At 35.9% G+C, this 20,776-nt stretch overlaps 1 protein-coding gene across 7 annotated transcripts in view; it reads right to left on the minus strand.

Moving 5' to 3' along the window:
- Positions 1-20,776, minus strand: part of INPP4B (inositol polyphosphate-4-phosphatase type II B) — an 864,684-nt gene that overhangs the window by 449,239 nt on the left and 394,669 nt on the right. For all 7 annotated transcript variants that reach the window (XR_012378034.1, XM_025874245.2, XM_073892293.1 and 4 more), the window contains one exon: positions 8,362-8,427. The gene's annotated coding sequence lies outside the window, so the exon portion shown is untranslated. The remainder of the gene's footprint in view (positions 1-8,361; positions 8,428-20,776) is intronic.

Here is a 20,776-nt window from a genome sequence, read left to right on the forward strand (position 1 = left end):
GAGATTCAAGCCATTGTTCCACCTGCAAATTCATCTAACATTTCTCTGGTGCAACTCATGGAACTTAAGAAAATCATGGATTGATTTGACAAGTCCCCTTTGTAACGTGGGTTAATCTTTTGTGATCAGCTAGAGGATATTAAGGATTGACACTGAGACAATATGATATTCAAGCTCAAATTTTATGTGAAAATATGTCATTAATTTATGCCCAGATACTGAATAAAACATGTACAGACTTTCCTCCTACCTCTCCCATCTTCTCAATCTCAGGCCGAAGCCCTACAACTTCTAGGATTGCTTTGATCTCATGTGTTAGAAATAAGGAAAGGAAATACCATAATCATGAATTCATATGATATGCATTTATTGGGCATCTTCTATATGGAATACAGTGTGTAAATAGAAGAGTTTCCTTTTATATTCTGTCCTTGACAAAGTACTAGTTTCAATCCTTCAAAGAGAGTAACCAGCATAACACCCACCTCCATACCTTTTTCTCCCTTCTGCTTCTAACCCCCTGCCCCATTTCCACACTTCCCCACCCTCCCCACCCCATACACATTATAGCACTTTACATTTCCTGGCTCTTTTCGCTTTAGTAAAGTACTCTGAGAATTTCCTCACCCTTTATCCTTTGTCTGAAAAGTTAATAAATGTGTTTTTGTTTGATTATTTCTTGTTATTGTTCCGTGGTCTTTCTTTTATAATTTAACTCTATGTTAGTCTGGTATGCACATCTGAATCCCTCATGAGAGAGGTTGTACAGCACTGTGGTTAAAAAACCTATTTTGGGGGCACCTAGGTGGCTCAGTCGGTTGAACATCCGACTCTTAATTTCGGAGCTTAAGTGATGCTCTCAGGGTCATGGGATAGAGCCCTGTGTTGGGCTCTGGGCTCAGTGGGGAGTCTGCTTGGATTCTCTCTCTCTTTCTCTCTCCTCTGCCCCTCCCCCTGCTCACAGACACACACACACACTCTCTCTCTCTCTAAAATAAATAAATAAATAAATCTTAAACCAAAAAAAAGAAAGGAAAAAATAACCTATTATGGATCCAAAATGCTGAGGCTCTGCCACTTACTTTGGGACCTTGGGCAATCTCCTTAACCATACTATCCCTTAGTTTTCTCAATATAAATTGGTAAAATGGTAATACCTACCTAATTAATTATAGAGATAATTAAATAAATTAATGTATGCAAAGGTTTTAGGCATTCCATTTCTAGCAAAGACTGACCAATGCAACAAAACACTCTATCTCCACTGATTAGAAGTAAACACAAAAAGCAAGCAACCTGAGGATTTTAAAAAATAAACAAAAGCAGGAAAATTGTGAAAAGGAGCTAAAACATGGAGAAGCAAACCACATGAGGGTGAATTTTTCATTTTCCCCATTTTCCTTGTGCTTTTGACCTGAAGGCAGTCCCCATTTCTTGGCATGGGCCCTAAAACTGGGACAATTTTTTTTAAATTGAAATCATATAAGTATGTGTTCACAACACAATGGTATTAGACTAAAATCCAATAAGAAAAAGATATCTGGAAAACTCAAATGTTTGAGAATTAGGCAACACACTTCTGTAAAACCACTGGGCCAAAGAGAAAGTCACAGAAGTAATTAGAAGATAATTGGAATTGTGAAAATACAAATCATCAACATTTATGGGATGCAACTGAAGTGATACTGACAGAAATTTAGAATGTTAATATTAGAAAAGTCTTAAATTTATGATCTAAAGTGTCATTTTAGGAAACTAGAAAGGGTACATTAAACTCAAAGCAAGGAGAAGGAAGAGAATAATAAAAACAAAAGCAGAAATCAATGTGATTGAAAATTAAAACAATTGAGAAAATCAATGAAACCAAAGCTGCTTCTTTGAAAAGATAAATAATTGATAAACTCTAGCCAGATTGACCAACATAAAAAGGAGCTATAAATTACAATATTGGAATGGAAGAGAGAACATCATTTAGACCACTGACCTTAAAATAATAATAAAGAACTATTCTGAAGAATGTGAAGATTAAAAAAGGTAACAGATGAAATTGAACAATTTCTTGAATAAAAATTATCAAATTTCACCCAAAAAGAGATAACCTGAATAGTCCTGCACCTATTACAGAAGTTGAATTCATATTATTTTTAAAAAGATTTTATTTATTCATTTGACAGAGAGAGACACAGCGAGAGAGGGAACACAGCAGGGGGAGTGGGAGGGGGAGAAGCAGGCCTCCCGCTGAGCAGGGAGCCGGATGCAGGGCTCTATCCCAGGACCCTGGGATCATGACCTGAGCCCGAAGGCAGACCCTTAAAGACTGAGCCACCCAGGCGCCCCAGTGAATTCATATTTAAATACTACAAATAAAATGCCAGGTTTTATGGCTTTCCTGGTGAACTGTACTAAAGATTTGAAGAATACTAATAAATCTACACTCAAGCTCTCAAATCTAATCTCAAACTCTTTGAGAAAACAGAAAATGGGGCATACTTCCCAACTCATTTTATGAGGTCAGCATTATCTTGATACAAAAGTAAAGATGCTATAGGAAAAGAAAAATATGGACCAATATCTCATGAACTTACATGAAAAATTATCAACAAAATCTTAGCTATAACAAATATAATCAATAGTATATAAAAAGGGTTTATTCCAGGACAAACCAGCATACAGAGGGTTTTTTCCAGGAATGCAAAACTATTTTAACATGCAAAACTCTATTAATGCAATTCACGATATCAAAAAAACTAAAAAAGAAAAACATCTGATCATCCCAAAGATGCAGAAAAAAGTATTTGAGGAAATTCAACATGCATAAAATAAAACTCTCATCCATGAAATAAAAAACTCTCAGCAATTTAGGAATAGAAGGAAAGTACTTTAACACAATAATGGGCATCTACAAAAATCCTACAGCTATCAATATAACTGCATTATAAAAGACTCAACACTTTGCCGCTAAGATCAGGAATAAGGTAAGACTTCCACTTTTTTTTTTTAATACTTCCACTGTTTTCTTGCCTCTTCAATTTCATACTGCTGATCTTAACTAATGCAATAAGTCAAGGAAAAGAATTAAAAGACATACAGATTGAAAATGAATAATGCTGTCTCTATTTGCAGACATTAGCATCTATGTAGAAAATAGCCAAAAATATCTACAAAAAAGCTAGAAATAATAAGTTTATCAAAGTTGCACAATATAAAGTCAATATACAAAACTCAACTGTCTATAAACTAGCAATGAAAATGGAAAAAAAAATTTAAAAAAAATACCATTTATTGTAGTATCAAAAACATACAAATTTTTGGAATAAATCAAACAAAATATGTATAGGATCTGTAATGTTATGATCTATAAAACACTGATAAAATATAAAATAAAATGAAGTATTTATATATTATTTATCTATTTATTAAATGAATATATATAGAATGCTCATGAATGGAAAGATTTATTATTATTAAGATATCAGTTCTCCCTAACTGATCTTTAGACCATTAGATCTTTAGGAAAAAAAAATTAAAATCACAATGAGCTATTACTATATACCTATTAGAATGGCTATAATTAATATTTTTTAAATTGGCAAGCCAATCTTTGACAAGGATGTGAACCAATTGGAATTCTTGTACATTGATCATAGGAAGGTAAAATAGTTATCCCTACTTAAGAAAAAAATCTGTCAGTTTCTTTTAAAGTTAAACATACACCTACCAAATCACCCAGCAGTCTTGTTTCTGTTTATTTCCCCCAAAAGAAATAGAATTTATGGTCACACAAAACTTGTTTTTAATGTTTTTTTAACTAAAAATTCAAAATCACTCAAAATTTCTTCAAATGATGAATTTATAATCACCTTAAAGTATGTCCATAAGATGGAATACTACTCAGTAATAAAAAGCAATGCATCATTGATACCCACAAAACTTAGATGAATCTTAGGCATATTACAGTAAGTGAAAGAAACCAGATTCAAAGGGCTACATAGTGTATAATTCAATTTACATGGCATTCTGGAAAATGTAAATTATGGAAACAGAATACAGATCAGTGATTTCTAATGGTTGGAGGTGGGCAGGAGAAGTTGACCATAAGGGGGTAGAAGACAGAAGATTTTGGGGTAAGTGTTCTGTACCTTAATTGGGGTGGTGAGTACATGACTATTCACGTTTGTCAAAAAGTCTAGAACTGTACACCAGAAAGCATGAATTTTACTGTGTAGATTTTTAAATAGTAAATATAAAACAAACAAAAAGAGATTAGAAGATATAGCAAGTGGTCAATAAATATTACTAGAATTATTAGTATTAATATTTACTATTACTCACATGGCTAGAAAAGTGGAAAATGGACTATGAGAGGTTCAAGTGGAATGCCATAATAATAATAAATGTGAATTCAATCAAGAGGAATGAAGAACCATGAAAGGAAGCAAAAAGAATCTGTTCTGCAAAGAGTAAGAAGAAGGAACTGGGAATAAAGTATTGATTTATAGGGACCAAGAGTCCAATTACCAAGAATTAATTGATAAACTCAAGTTTGATCTGAATGGGCATCAATAAAGAGGGGCTCCCTTGAGTTTGGGGTGAGGGATGGAGAAGCAGTAGAATGGGTTTTTGTGGAGGGGCAGTACTCAGCCTCATGTGCGTGTCCAAATCATAAATGAGGAAGGGCTACCCAAAGTAAGGTGAGGCTGGCGGGAACAGGACACAGACAGGTGTCCTGGGAATCAGGGCACCTAGAACCCTGGGTGTTGAGCCAGACTCCAGACTCTGAGGACATGGCAGCCAGAACTAAGGACACATTCAGAAATCTAACCAAACTCAGACAGCTGATGTGACTGCAGCCTGGTACTCATGGCCTAAATTCATCTCACCAGTGGCCCAGATACCAGTGTGGAAGCAAGCAGTAAACTCTGCCAGAAGTTCACCCCTTTGGTGAGTTTTTTGGTAAAAGGAAACAGGATGGAGTAGAGAATAGAAGAAAAGAGCCATTAACATATGCAGCTGAGCTTTCACTGGCTCTGTGTCAGAGTTACTTTCCACAGATGGGGAATAAGGGACAGTGCCTGAAAACAAACAAACAAACAATCAAACAAACAAAAGGGGGGCTAAGATAGTTATCTCAGGACATACCTGGGACTGCTTCACAGAGATGATATTTAATTGGACTTTGAGAGATTTGTACATCAAAAATGTGGGGATAGATAAAAGGGAGGGAAAAAGAAGAAAGCAAGAATGAAAGACAAAAAAGAAAATATTGAAAATAAAGGTGATGAAGGCAAAGACAAAAAGCTACAAATGCAGACTATGCATAAGCAACAGGAAATTGGTTAATCTGATGGGAGCAGAGTGCATGGAGAAGCAGCAGGAAGTGGGTGCATTATCACTGAAATCATTCACAGAGAGGACAACCGCTTTTGCTTAGGATGTTAGATACGGTGTTTACAAACACCGTAATGGAAATAGGACAATGTGGCTTATCCTCTTTCCGGCACTGTTAATTCACCGTTTCACTCAATTAAGCAAATATTAATTGAGCAACTATCATGCCTAACAGCATGCAAAGTGCTGTAATTCAGAAATAATATGTCACTATGCTTTTAAAGTGGGGTTTACAATCTGCAGACCAGAATCCAATATATCTACAAGAAAAAAAAGAAGTTTGAGTAAAGGGATTAATGAATCTGGTTTTGAGTGTTTGCCTCCAGGGTACAGAATCAACAAACACTTTCTGAACGTTTTGTATTTGCACTCTTCTGTGCTAGATATTATTTTATGTATTCTCAAATTTAGTTTTGTTCCCTGTTACTTCTTTCTCTTCTTTCCTTCCTTTCTAGAACCTGATAGATCTAGATCTGCTACTATATATCAGTCAGTGTGTAAGTCAAAAGACAAGGAAGACAGAAACTATGTTGCATGGGATTTAAAATTCCATTTTAGAGATGGGTAAACTGAGATTGCATATGTTTAGAAAATGTGTGCAAGGTCAGACAGGGAATAAGTTAGGGAACAGCGATTCAACTCAGGCCTCAACACATTAAAACCATTGTCTCTACCCTGAGCAAAATATAGTCCCTAGAAATTACAATTGATAAAGATTAGAAGACTAGTCATCTGGTCGAGAAAATTCTTCCTGAAAGAAAAAACAGCAAGTTCAGTTTCATGCCAGATAACATGTTCCCCAGAGGCCGACTCATTCAATCTGGCTAAGATATTATCAATTTCTATTTTTACCCGTACTTTCATGTTTTTATGTAGATCTTTTTCTTTCTTTTCTTTTTCTTTTTTTCCCCTGCCATTTCAATTAAGATTTCTAATTAGATTCCAAATTTGAGACATCTCTAGTAGAAAGCAAATGGCAAGAGTAGTAATTAAAGGACAGCTGTCTCTTGTCTTTCTGGGGATGAAACAAGGCTTTTTGTTTCTAAGTTATGAAATCCCAGGGAATTCTTCATGTGTTTTTCTTATTGTCTTAGAATAGTTAACTGAATTGAGAAATGCTGAATTGATATAAAAAAGTCAATGCCCTTTCCAACACAGATGCTTCTCAGCACCTCTCTTTTGGAATAAGTGTAAATTAACACTAATATTCTGGCTCTTGAAATTTTATTGCTATAAATACAAAATCTCCACATTTTATACAAAATAAGTCATTCTTAAGTGCTAAAGTAGGCACTACCCCAAGTCATTTTCCTCATTTTAAGACTTTTTTAAATTATGAGAATTGTACAAATCAAGGAGAATAAGATAATTTCAATGGAAAGGAATAAGGTTCAGAGCAGCTGAGATGCAAACCTTTTTTTTATGGTTTTCCTTTGCCTGATTTAAGAGAACAAATATTACCAATACTGATAATGAGAATTATTTAGTAAGCCTTTACTCCATATTATTTTCACATGAAAAGTATAATCAGGATTTGAAGCAATTAACCATATAATTCAGGTCAAGAAAAATCTTCTGCCTGAAAAAGCTAAACCACTGAAGCAAACAGATTTTTTTTCTAGCTTGAATTACCTAGATTCTAGTAAATTACTAAATTATCTAACATCATTTAATGTGCATAGCCACTGAATAGGTCAAATTACCTAAAAGCAGACCAGCCTCAGAAGTATAAGGAAACTCTTAAAATACATATTTCCAAGAAGGAAACTTTGGAAACATTTTCTAATGTAATCCTGAAAAATAGCTTTGGGAAATACCAGGTTAAATAAAGGTACACACACACATACATATAGACATAAACATATATGTTTGGTTATTTACTATTTATTATAGGTTCTCAAAACCTCTAATATTAAAGCTCCTGCAAGTGTTACAGTATTCAGAAAATTTCAAAATTTCTTGACCCAAAACCATTTTTATGCGGTACATGTCATGGAACTAGTATTCAAAAGCGTGAACACATTGAGAATCTCTTTGTACAATCCTAAGACATTTCCACAGTGCTTTGGCAGATGCAGGAAGGTAGGGTCAGGTGGTAGATCTGAAAGCATCTCTACTCAGGGGGGTCAGGAGAGAAGACTAAGTGACAATTCACAGAAATGCCAAGTGCAGAAAGTAGCCCAGCAGACCTTGTCCAAAGGCCCCTTACCATGGCCAGTAAGGCCCCATGGGACTGGGCCAGTTCCCATATTCTTTTTCATCCAATTATCAACCCAGCTTCATCTTATATCTTTCTCTACATTTGTGACTTTGCTATAGCCACTTTATTATCCTTTTATCAATTATTTTTTTTATTCACTGCTATTCCATCTTCCTGGGACTCTTTGCCTCATATTTTAACTCTTAGTTTAAATGTTACTTTCCAGAGAAATACCCTCTGTTTAGCCAGTCCACAATAGATTCCTTCCTTGTCTCCCAATACTTTCTCCCACAAACTGCTATGTCTCTTCATTGCACTTATCACAGTTTTTTTGTCATATGTTGATATCTGCTTATTTATTTCATGTCACCTCCACAAGACTGTAAGCCCCTTAAGGGCAGCAGTGGGCCATCCTGTTTTGTTCAGTTCTATAAAATCACCAATTACCTCACAGATGAGTATTTGCCATATTATAGGCCTTTAATGAATATATGTTGATTTAATAAAAAATATTATTATTATTATTATTTAATTCCTTCACATTTCTATCTAGGCCTGGCCTACCTGAAACTCAAAATTAATTTAGTGTATACATAGAAATCAATTCCTCTTTAGGATATGGTCAGCCATCTATAATATATAGTCACACATATTCTAAGACACCGAATTAGCATTTTTGTAAAATATTTTTTTAATAATAAGGACTATAAGATTGAATTATTCATCAATCTAAATGAGTATTATGTGTTAAGTACTGAGAATCATTCTTGTACCTGCTTTACTGTTGTAGTCCTCAAATAGCTCTGCTTTTCGATTATTGCTTTGCTGACTTCAGAGCTCTGTAAAGCACAAAGGACAAAATGTTAGAATGTGGTGTTTCAGTGGGAACTTCTCTTACAAATTCAGACCTAGCTAAAATATTTCATAGGTTCGTAATGCCCATCATTCCAAACTTGAGGGCTTACCATCACAAAATCATGGGACATAGCTATTTCTTGTTTATATTCCTCTACGGGGACTAACTCATCACCACTGGTTAAGCAAGGGTTAACCCTGCACATTCCAGTGAAAGGCTTGTCTTCAAGACTGGCCTTTGGCCAGTTGTGGAAAATAACCTCTGAGCTCTTGAAATAGCCTGCCTGATAAGAGAGTTTTCGTAGCCTGGGCCTTGGCCTATGCTCTTTCAGTTTGACCAGATCCATTTATGGTGAACACCTGTTTTTGCTTGGGGATGGGGGGAGGCTAAAGCCTGAGTAGCTGAGGTTAATCATCCGGTGCTGCATGCTTAGTGACTGACCTCCCCTCCCCCCCCCATTACAACTCAAGAGACCAAAGTTCGGCTGAGCTTCTTCCCTGGCGGACCACACTTCACACAAATTGTCACACATTGTTTCTGGGAGAATGAAGCTCATCCCCATGGGATTCCCCTGGGAAGGAGCACCTGGAAGTTGGCAGAGGGACTTTGCCTCCCTTTTGCTAATCATAATCTGTTTCCTTTCACTGTAATAAATCATGACTAGGAGTGTAATGGCTTTTCTGAATCCCGGGAGTTCTAGCAAATCATCAAGCCTGAAGGTAGTCTTGGGGACTCCCCCTCCAGCCCCCCACATAACACCCTGTAAGGTAGGTACTATTATGACCCACCTTTCATAGACAGAGAAATTGGCAAAGAAAGGTGAGGCAACTCAATCAAAGTCCCATGACTAGATTAAGTGTCAGTATTTAAATTTGAACCTAACGCTCTGGTTCCAGAGACTGGGCATTTTATATATTTTACCAATTACTTCATGTTCTTTATCTAAATATTTGTAGTTATCTGTCATTCAGTAAGTATACCAAAAAATGCCACTTGGTTCTTTTTCTTATTTTATTATCAGGAATAATTTTCAAATTGTAAACTTATTAATTACCAAGATTTCATTTTATCAGCCAAAAAGAGAGCAATAACAACTTTTATTGTTAAAGTTGTTCTTTAACAATTATACTTTATTCAAAACAAACTTTCCTGCAGCCTTGTAAATAATGCAGATGTGACACAAGATTTTCTCACTTATGTTCTCATATATCTCTCACCATTCTAAATGGTTTTTATCTTTGTTTTTTTTTATTTTTTTAAAGATTTTATTTATTTATTTGAGAGAGAGAGTGAATGAGAGAGAGAACACAAGCAGGGGCAGAGGGAGAGGGAGAAGCAGACTACCCTGCCTAGCAGAGAGCCTGATGCGGGGCTCGATCCCAGGGTCCTGGGATCGTGACCTAAGCCAAAGACAGACACTTAACCAACTGAGCCCCCAGGGACCCCTCTAACTGATTTTTAATATGGGGGCTGAAAACTACAGAGTCAGCTTTAAATCACACCAGGTATTGCTTAATTTGGGGAAAATAAAACACTTTATCACAATTTTTTTTAAGATCTCTGACTTTTTTTTAGCTTGCTAGATCCAGAGTTGCTTTTAAGGTAAGTGCTAGAAAAAATAGTTTCAGAATAGGAGAAAGCATGAAGCTAGTCATTCAGTTGCTACTACAGAAAATGAAAACCATCTACTGATTTCTAAACACAAAAGATAAAAATAATTTACCAATTACGTAGAAGAGTCATAGGTTTGCTATAGTTAACCTTTATTTAGGTAGACTTTGCAAAAAGTACTTTGCTGTAATTAGTCACTGCCATTAGGTGTATGAGGTAGTAGCTTTATTCTTTTTTTTTTTTTTTAAGATTTTATTTATTTATTTAACAGAGAGAGACACAGTGAGAGAGGGAACACAAGCAGGGGGAGTGGGAGAGGGAGAAGCAGGCCTCCCGCCGAGCAGGGAGCCCAATGTGGGGCTCGATCCCAGGACCCCAGGATCATGACCCGAGCCGAAGGCAGACGCCTAACGACTGAGCCACCCAGGCGCCCCGGTAGTAGCTTTATTCTAACACTTGAACAAAACTGTAATTCATTCTCTTATCTTTCTTTTAACCCACCCAAGACTAAGCATTGTACTCTGTTGTACATACAGTGGATGACAGAGTCTTGCTCTTATCACTTATATAGACTGCACACCTCTTGATACTTTGAGGTGTCATTACATCTGTAAAGGTAATGAGTCTACCTTGCAATGTGGATGTACAGAGGTCAACGCACTCTCCTATGACCCGTAGTGTCCAAACAATCCCTTGAAATAACATTTAAAAATACAAGTAGCGCATACACAGTGAGGGCAACGCCTCACACAGTGATGATGAAATACATCAAATGCAAACCAGATGATTATGCAAGTCCAAAGAAGAAAAGTTTCTGATGCAGAAGGACCAACTGTGTTACGTGAGCCTGAATCTTTCAGACTCGTTTTGTCTCCATTATGGTGTTATCCCTCGTCAGTTCTCATCATGTAGCAAGAACCAGTATTTACCCAAACCCACCAAAGTGTATGGTCACCTTAAATAAACACCCCACAGAGTTAATGCCAATCAAAAGCCTTATTTAACACTTATCATCACCTTCACAATACATGATCGAGTAGATCATTATGCCTTAATTAGGTCATAAAAGTTTGTTTTTAAGTTGAAAATGTAAAATTCTATTTTGAACAATTTCTGGATGTTAAGCTGAATTGAACATTACTGACTAGATTTAAAATATGGAATATTAAAAGAAAATTGGAATAGGGACACCTGGGTGGCTCAGTCAGTTAGGCATCTGCCTTTGGCTCAGGTCATGATCCCGGGGTCCTGGGATCGAGTCCTGCATCAGGCTCCCTGCATAGCGGGGAGTCTGCTTCTCCCTCTGCCCCTCCCCCTGCTTGTGCTCTCTCCCGCTCTGTCAAATAAACAAATAAAATCTTTACAAAAATTGGAATAGTCTTTATTGGGCTCCACTTTATGCTATTGAGATTGGTGCCTTCTTTGGTTCCTCTATCCATTCCCTTTGTGGCCCTGAATGATACTTTCATCCTTCACATCCTGTCTCCTTCTACCCCAGTGTCCTGGTGTGACAGCCATATAGCTAAATTCAAAGCTATCTATTTGCCTTTTCCATGTTGCCCCATGAAAGAAAGCTGGACTTGAGGTGCCTTGTTGTTGTTCCCAGACAGTCTGGGTGAGTCCAGGTGAAGAAACCCCATCAGTGAGAGGATTGGGGATATTATGCCAAAGGCAGGAGTGGAGTAGAATGGAGTTTAGAAAAGATCAGGGAGAGAGCACACTGTGTCTGTCAGGAAATTGTATGATTTGAAGGTCCTCATCGGTTCTGAAAAACACACATTCATCCCCTGAAAGATCCAGCAGGTAAAAAACAAACAGAGAAACAAAACTGCAAAATGCCCTTGGGTAACTGCAAAGCAGTCAGAAAGTAAGTACAGGAAGTAAAGGAGAACCCATATAATATTAATAAAAGCTACCCGTTTTGTAGGCTGTTGTAAATATTTAGTTAAGGCCACACAGCTAATAGGAGCAGAACCTGTCTTCAAACCCAAGCAGTCCTGGTTCTACAACTCATTCTCACAACCACTAGGCCAGGCTGCCTTTTTGGGAAGGCCTTGTATGCCATGTTAAGGATTAGACCTTGCTTTCCAGGAGATGTTGAAACTATAATCTGTTTTCTTAAAGATTATTGACTCATTTTAGAGAGAGAATGAGTGAGCATGGGGTGGGGAGGGGCAGAGGGAGAGGGGGAGAATCCCAAACAGACTTCCCGTGACCCCGAGATCAACTGAGCCAAAATCGAGAGTCGGCTGCTTAAATGACAGAGCCAAATAGGCACCCCGAAACTATAAAGATTTTATGCAAGGAAATAAGATGATCAAGTTTGTGTTTTAGACAGAATAGTGAGTAGCTGTGAGAAATATAGCCTGGAGGAGTAAGACATTAGAGAGATTAATTTGGGGGCTATTACAAAGCTTTAGCAAGAGATGACCAAGACCTAATTTAAAGCAGTGCTGGTAAGGATAGGGAGGGGTAGATTTCATAGATATTCAAGAGGAAAAGTGAACCTGGTGATTTCTTTTTGTGGGGAGTAAAAAGGAGATTACTACCAGGTTTCATTAAATCAATATAGACATGTACCACATGTAACCTGATTTGGTTGATCCAGAAATTCAACCCTTTAAATTGTCTTGACTTTTTTTGTTTTTCTAGCTTTATGTGTATTGGCTTGTAGTATCAATAGAAACTAATAGTCCAAATACCTAAATATACGTAGAATATAACCACTAATTAGTACCAATGCAGAGAATCAAATATTTGAGAAATTTTTCCATCCATTGTTCTGTCCAAAAGTGAGTCTTCCAGATTACAATATAACTATGCACTGCTCTGATATTAAATCTCAAAAACATCTAAAAAAAAAAGCTTGCCTCACATATGATATACATATAGCTACTAGAATCTAAAATAATTAACTGTCTCTAGAATAGATGTGAAATTTAATTCTACCTCCAAAAGCAGGTTTTCAAAATCTTACTTTAGTTCCCCAATTCCCATCCCTTACTGTAAAGGCAAAGTAAAATTTAGCTGACAATGAGATTATTCTCAACATGATCTTCACATTAACTAAAAAACTACAAAAAATTCTATTAAAATTAATAAAATGATTCAAGAAAAGTCTCAGGATGTGAGGTAAATTTGTAACAATAACTTTCCGTATAATAGCAATAAACAGAAAGTAAAGTTTTCAAAATAAATGAATGCAACTCCTGATAGCATCAGTAATCTTGAATCACTATAGCAGTATCAGCAAAATCAATAAGCTACTTTGAATAATTAGGTAAAGAAAATTATAAAAAGCTGTAAAGAAAAATAAGGAACTATAACAAATGCATGAATAGGAAAGTATTTACAAGATAAATATCACTTATTCCCAAATTAATTTATATTTTTAGCATAATTCCAATCAAAATTCTAATGGGAGTAATTTTGGAACCTGTTAAAACTTTCTAAAGTTCATTTGAAGAAATAGCCATGGATCATAACAAAAATTCTGAACTTGAATATTAAAGGGAAGTTTTACTCTACTGATAAAATACATTGTTGTGACACATTTAACACAAGCAGAACTGGCTTACAAATTATGTACAAATTAGTGTGAAAATATAGGTAATTCCAGAAGCATCCTATTTTATGCCTTCATTCAACAAATATTTAATGCCTGTCATATACCAAGCAATATGTCCCTTAAAGGGACAACACAATTCCTGCCCTCAGAAAGTTTGATGGAGAAAAATTAGTAACTGTTTTCATTATGGTAGAAATTGAGACAAATGGGCATAGGACTCTATGGATGCATATGTGTTAGAAACCTAAATTCAGTGTATGATAAAATGAACACCAAAAATTAATGAGAGGGAAAGGATTTTTTTTCATAATATTGAGATAATTGCCTAACTTTTTGTAATAAAATCAAATATGTGCCATTAGACAGAGATATAAATTCCAGATGTATCATAGAATTAATACAAATAAAATGCAACATAAAAAATAAATAAAAATGAAACTGAATATATGCCTTTTTGAAGAGGTCAATTGTACTTCTGAAGCTTGTAAGTGCTAAAAGAAGTTAAAAAGAAAATGCCTGGTGGATTGAACTATGTAAAAAACTTCCCTACATTAAAAAACAAAACAAAACAAAAAACAAAAAGCAAAGCAGATCCAAAATTATTTGCAACAGTTGCAATGCACCAAAAATTTATTTTATATATATACTGAATACCAAAACATCAAAGGATACTTCACAATGAAGAAACAAGTCGTTAATGAACATATGGAAAAACATTCAACCTCATTAGTGCTCGAGGAAATAACCATTAAAACAATGGTTGACAATATTTCATCTAACAAATCGGCAAAGGAGAAAAAACTTTCATGCTTAGTGCCATTTTGAAATTTCTTTGAATGCACTTTTCAACCCCTAGGAGCTCCAGGGGTATTCCCACCCTGTCCCAGAAAATCTAGGAAGCATTCTCAACATATATAATTAACATAAGGTGCTCATTTAGGGCACACCCTATTTTAACACCAGTAAACTGTAATACCCTTTTAATAAGTGACTATCAAATATTCATCATGGTATTACAGGTACCATGCCGAGTACTTAGAAGACATACAATAAATGTAATAAATGTTGAACAGAAGACTTAACGAGCCTGTTTCTTCATCATTAAAGTAAATAAAAGTGTGGTGCCAGCTTCTCAAAAAATGCTCTCAGACTGTTTGATCTAGTAGTTCTAAATATGTATTTCTATTCCAAGGAAGTAATCTTAAATAAAGAAAAAAATGTATATCCAAAGAATTACTACAATATGACTCAAAAGGAAAAATGTACAAACAGCTTAAATATTCAGAAAGAGAATTCTTCAAAAATGCTGTGTAATATTAGTTTGTTGGGCTATTATATAACCTTTAAAAAGAAGTTTAAAATTCAGGCTTAAAGAGGCTTATACCAAAATTTTAAATGTAAAAAGCAGGATTTACAGTTGTATGTTTTGTACATAACAGGTGTAGTGTAGCAGGTAACACTAAGCATAAAATTCCATTTTCCCTAATCCTTAACTATCTTTATCAACAAGTTATTTAGCCTCTTTAAGCTTCAGTTCCTCATTTATAAAATGGAAAAGTAACAATAGTGCCTATCTCGAAGTGCTGTTATTTTTAATTATAAATCAAATTAGATAATTCAAATAGTGTTAACAGTATCAATCATATAATAAGTATTCAGTAATTGAAGCTATGGCTTTCATTTGACTATTAAGGAAAAACAAAACTTATGCCTACCAGAAAGTCTAGATGCTAACATATCAATGTGTTGGCAGGAGTTTTTGCATGGTGAATTTGGCTGTTCAGAACCTTTGGAACACATCTCCTATATCTGGGAAATGCCCCACCTTAAAAGTTTATACATCACCAGGATGGATGCCAGTATTCCTTACATGTCTAAATTATCCCTAAAGTGGTATAAGCAAGGTTGGAAGCGTGAGACGTAGGCTTTGCTGATAAGATACTATTGTACAAAGCTTGAATTCAGAAGCACATGATCCACAGAACCTGAAGATCCATTATGAGAGCTGACCTTTCTGCTCTCCGAGGCAGTGGGGCCAGATGATCTACCGCAGGCTCCCATCAGCTACGTGAGTGAGGGAAGCTATGCCAGAGGCAGTAACTGGAGGTTTGTTCTGGAGTGGTGCTCATTTGTTTGGCTGGCCTCGGAGCTCCTGAGCAGGCACCCTCAAGCGTGAGCCTCTGTTCATTAAGACTTTTTTTTTTTTTAAGATTTTCTTTATTTATTCGAGGGTGGGAAGGGCAGACAGAGAGAATCTTAAGCAGACTCCGCACTGAGCACAGAAGCCCCATGCGGGGCTCTATCTCATGACCCTGAGATCATGACATGAGCCGAAACCAAGAGTCAGAGGTTTAACCAGCTAAGCCACGCAAGAGCCCCAAGGCTTTAATGGCCCCTACACACTTTTGCCTTCATCAGTCCTTCTTTTTTTGTGTGTGCATGTTCAAGAGCGCATGTGCGTGCACGCGCGAGCGCGCGCACACACACAGGGAAGTGTGTGTATATATAATTATAGCTAATGACATATATAACATATATATTATATAATTATAACTTATGACTACTTTGCTATAAAGATAAATATATTATGTAGTGACATTTTTTCAAAGTAAAATTTCTTTTTTTCTTCAGTTTTTAAAAGAAATTAAAACATTTGGCCCCCTAAAAGCACTGAAGGTCATTGGCACAATGCCTGTTATGTCTGATAGAAAAGTCAGCCCTCCTTCATGTTTTCAGTTGAATTCTTTTTCTCTATAAACTAACTGGAGTCTATTCTGTATTTGCAGCTATGCAACCTGATTATATAGATGGTGAAACTGCAGTAGAATTTTTACCTTTTTCCAAACTTTTTTTTTGAATTTTCAAATTCTTTGAAAAAGCATGTATTACTGGAGAGAAGATGATACATTAAGAAAAAGAAGAAAATCTGACCAATAATGTATCATCAGTAGTTCATAGCATTAAATGGCAAACTTTACATGTATATCTCAGAATCTCAAGCTGGAAAGGGTCTGTAAAGATTATTGTGGAAAAAAATGCCACTGAGTCTGATCCCTCATGTACCATTTAAATCACCTCTACCCCATACATACCCTGACCAAGATGTCACAGTCAATGATTTTTTCCACTATCTCAGGAAGGAAATCAGATATTTTATCTCTTGATAGCTTTGACAGCTAGAAAGTTCTTCTTTAATACTGAGTCAAAATATGTATTCCTTAAGCTTCCTTTTCTTCCCCCTGAATGCAGGTCCAACATCTTAGTATTCTTTATGTTACCATTTTAAATACCCAATATCAGTACATTGGATTCACTGCATAGCAATCCAGCTCAAAAGGCCTTTATATCTACTCCATACACTTACTAATTTGATTCTACATCAGTCTACCATTCTCCTGGGTAACCTGTTGCACCGGAGCAGAGATGTGAAATGCTAAATCAGAGACACCATCTATTATTTCTCTTCAGATTGTAAACTCATCTTTTCTTTGACTCTCATCAGAGGAAAATAAAGTTACAGTGGGCCATAGTTTTAAAAGAAATTTGGAACCCAATACAAAATGCAGACATTAGTGTTTGGAAAGGAAAACTTCTGCTTTGTTTTTCTTGAAGCAGATAACCAAAATGGAATAGTGAAAACTGTACAAACCTGGGAATCTGGAAATACAAATTCTGAGTCCTAGTTCTGCTACTAAATCCTTTGTAACCTATAAAATCCAGATCTTTCTGTCCCTTTAGGGATAATTTAGACTACTAACATTTGATTACTTGATTTCTTATAATGAATTAGATTCCTAAGTCCTAGCTATACAACGAAGTAAAATTAAAATAAAACTGTTGAACAATGTAGAGTTATTTGTATTAAGATTTCCTTCAACTGATGAATAGGAGAAGCATTCAGTGGTATCGAAATTAAAGAAAAATACACTATTGTTAGTTATCCTCCTGATTGCCACCAGGTATACATTTTTTTCTGTTCTTGGAACCTGACAGATCTGTATGCCCCATGCTCACAGAAAAGAGTTGTGACCACCTAAAAAATACAGAAATATTACATAGATATAAGTGAAGACAAAATCTGTGTCTATATTAACTGAAAATCCTATCCTTTAATTCACTCATTTAAAAAATATTGGATTCTTGTATAAGTTATGGTAATGCTAGTTTTTGTAATAGCTAACCATAAAATCTCAATCTTGTTTGTATTATCTCTAGATCCAATTTTTGGCTGAGGAGGATATGGAAGGAGGCCTGTTTTATGAAGTCCTTCAGGAACCCGGGCTGAGAGAGGCTCCATCATCTTGTGGCAAGTGGCTTAGTCATCCAGAATGTGGAAATCCAGCAGGGAAATGAGGGAAAAGAGAGAATGAGGCTCACATGAGAGCCTTTTATGGGACAGGTCTGGAAGTGTCACATGATTCCCTTGGGTGCAAGTGGGGTTGAACAGTCATAATTCTATACCTTGGGAAGGAGCCAGGATCTCAGATGGACCAGTTGACCATCTCCATCACAGTCTCCACCATCAAGATATTATGAGGCTCAAGTAGTCCAAGGAAGGTTGCATACATTTGTCTATACCAAAGCTAGGAACTAAATAATGAAGGAAGGAAAATGAATGATTTGGTAATCAGGGCTTTGGTAAAATTGGCAGAAATAATTGAAGACAAGAGGATAATCAGAAGAATGTGGTAATTATAACCTGCAAGCACTTTAGGGAGGACAGACAACAGAAGTCCAGGGAAATGTAGTTCTGTGTTGAGAAGTATCAGAAACATCTTCAGGGCAAAAGTCATATTAGAAAAGGGAATTTCTTGGGGTTTTATTTTCACAGTCATATAATAAAAGTATAAAAATACTCCTTAGGCTTACATTCAGAACATTCTCTATGTGGGTTTTGTCTCAGCCATTTTCAAAATGGCTTTTGTTTTGTGGCTTCTGCAAATTTCCTCTGTCTGGAGGCACCTTCCATCAGGTGGCTACCCATTAGAACTTCACCAACCCAACAAAGCCTTCTCATCTTTATGCCCCCCAGAATTCTCCCTCCTTGGAACTCTCATTTTATTTATGTTATGGTGGTTATTTATTTGTATGTTGTTATATTAATCTGCTTTTTCTGACTGTACACTGTATCTCCTTTTATATACTAAGTGGTTAAAATGGTAATGAGTGAATAATTAAAAAGGTGAACTGATTTATACATTAAACAAGTTGTTTTTAAACATGTTGTATACCAGAATTACTTGAGGACTCAAGAGTCTCAGTCAGTATAAGAGGGGTATTTTGCATTTCTAAAAAGCTCACAGATGATTTGATTTCACCAGCTTAGGGGAAAAAAGGATTAATTCTACTGAATCTGAGGTAAAATTGTTAAACCACATTTCAGACAAAAACACAAAGAGATTAGTGATTTTAATTACCCCCAAATAAATTGGTAAGTATATGATTTAGCACTGGAAAGTTTAGAGAGGACTGGGATCTATTTCCTGGAAAAAGTAGTTAAAACTTCTCAAGACGAAAACATCCATCTATTGCATTTTGTGTATTTTAGTGCAGAGGAAGTAGTAAAAGAGATTACTGTGAGTGAGCTCCAAAGTAATAATCATCATAATAACATTACCTTTAGTACCCTCATGAGAGTGAGGAAACAAAGGAAATAGTTAAATATTAGAGAAAAAGACATATGGCAGCAATATGTGGGTATTAGTTGGGAAATCATTTTAAATTAAAATAGAGAAAGTCAATAACGTACAAGAATCCTAGTGATTGTTGATCAAGTCCCTTACTACAAGCCCAGGGAAAAAATGCATGTTGTGGATTAAAATTATAGGCAAGTATAATACAGGAAAACAATAATATTGTAAGGAAAAAAGGTACATATTTTTGTTGTTTAAAGTTCAACTAGCTCTATCAATTTTTGAGATAATACAGCTTTAAAATTTTGCTCTTTTGAGGAGCTTCATGCACAAGCAGTAAATACTACCAGTCAAATGCCATAAACTGTCACCTGTTAAAAATTATCTTTCAAGACATGGAAAGACAGGCAGAGTGAGATGACAGGAAAACCCTCAAAATACCCAAAAGATTGAGTATCATCTGGGAATAAAATGTTTTGCCCCAAAACAATTTGCAAGATTATTTTCAATGAATGTCAAAACAAATAAAAACACATTAAAAAAAATATTGGAGGAAAAGAGCCAGCTACAGACAGTAAATTCATGGTTATGGCCCACCAAAGACAACCCTTAAGACTTAGGGTCAAAACAAAACAGAACAAAACGAAACAAAGAAAGGATGGACTAAAGCTGATAGGCTGCTTCCTTTGAAAGGAAAGATTTTAGGAGATACCACATATTGTCCTCTAAAATGGTAGATTCGAAGTGCAGAATAAAATAATTATACAAAAACTAATGATAGAAGTTAGCATTTTTAAGCATTTAGTATATTCAAGGGCTGTGCCTAAAAACAGTATCAGTGTTATCCTTGCTTTAGTTGTTTCCACATTAGATAGGGCTTATGAAGGCCTGATACAACAAGGCCAAACAAAGAGGGTCAAGAACTGAGAACAGACTGGAATGACTTCTTAAGGGAAATGGGACCTAGGAAGCTATTGAGATACATGCTTTTGCAGATTTCTTAATGTGTGCAATAGTGAAACCATGACTGGAAAATCCTGATTGTTCTAGGAAGAGATTCAGTAGCTGGGGTTATGTTTGAGCAACAGAGACTCATATCAGTGTCAAAAGTTCAGAACACTACTGGGTTAGTTTCAGTGTAGCTCTATGATTGTAGACTGGAAGGTTGGTATTGCAGTTTCCGGAAACAGTGCTGCACCAAAGCAGCTGATCCAGCCTGTGAGATTTACCCCCAAATCTGCATTTAGTGACATTCTCTTAGTAGCCTGAAATCAGCCATGGTGGGAGTATTTATACCTGGAAAATGGGCAAAATTTGGACTTCTGTTTTCTAGAGAGCCAGTTTCTCAGCATACTACTCCCCCCATAGGCACATGTTCAAGACATCTATGTACTATGACTCCAAAAGAACAAATTAGAGGAGACATACTAAAGAAAATCCAAGGAGGATAATGATAGAGCTCTGAACCTAGATTAGATGTTGTCTAATTATATGACAAAGTACCTCTGAGATAGTTATCT

The sequence above is a fragment of the Callorhinus ursinus genome, unplaced genomic scaffold (assembly GCF_003265705.2).
Source record: "Callorhinus ursinus isolate GAN/ISIS: 27379988/994484 unplaced genomic scaffold, GSC_fseal_2.0 scaffold4, whole genome shotgun sequence".
NCBI lineage: Eukaryota > Metazoa > Chordata > Mammalia > Carnivora > Otariidae > Callorhinus > Callorhinus ursinus.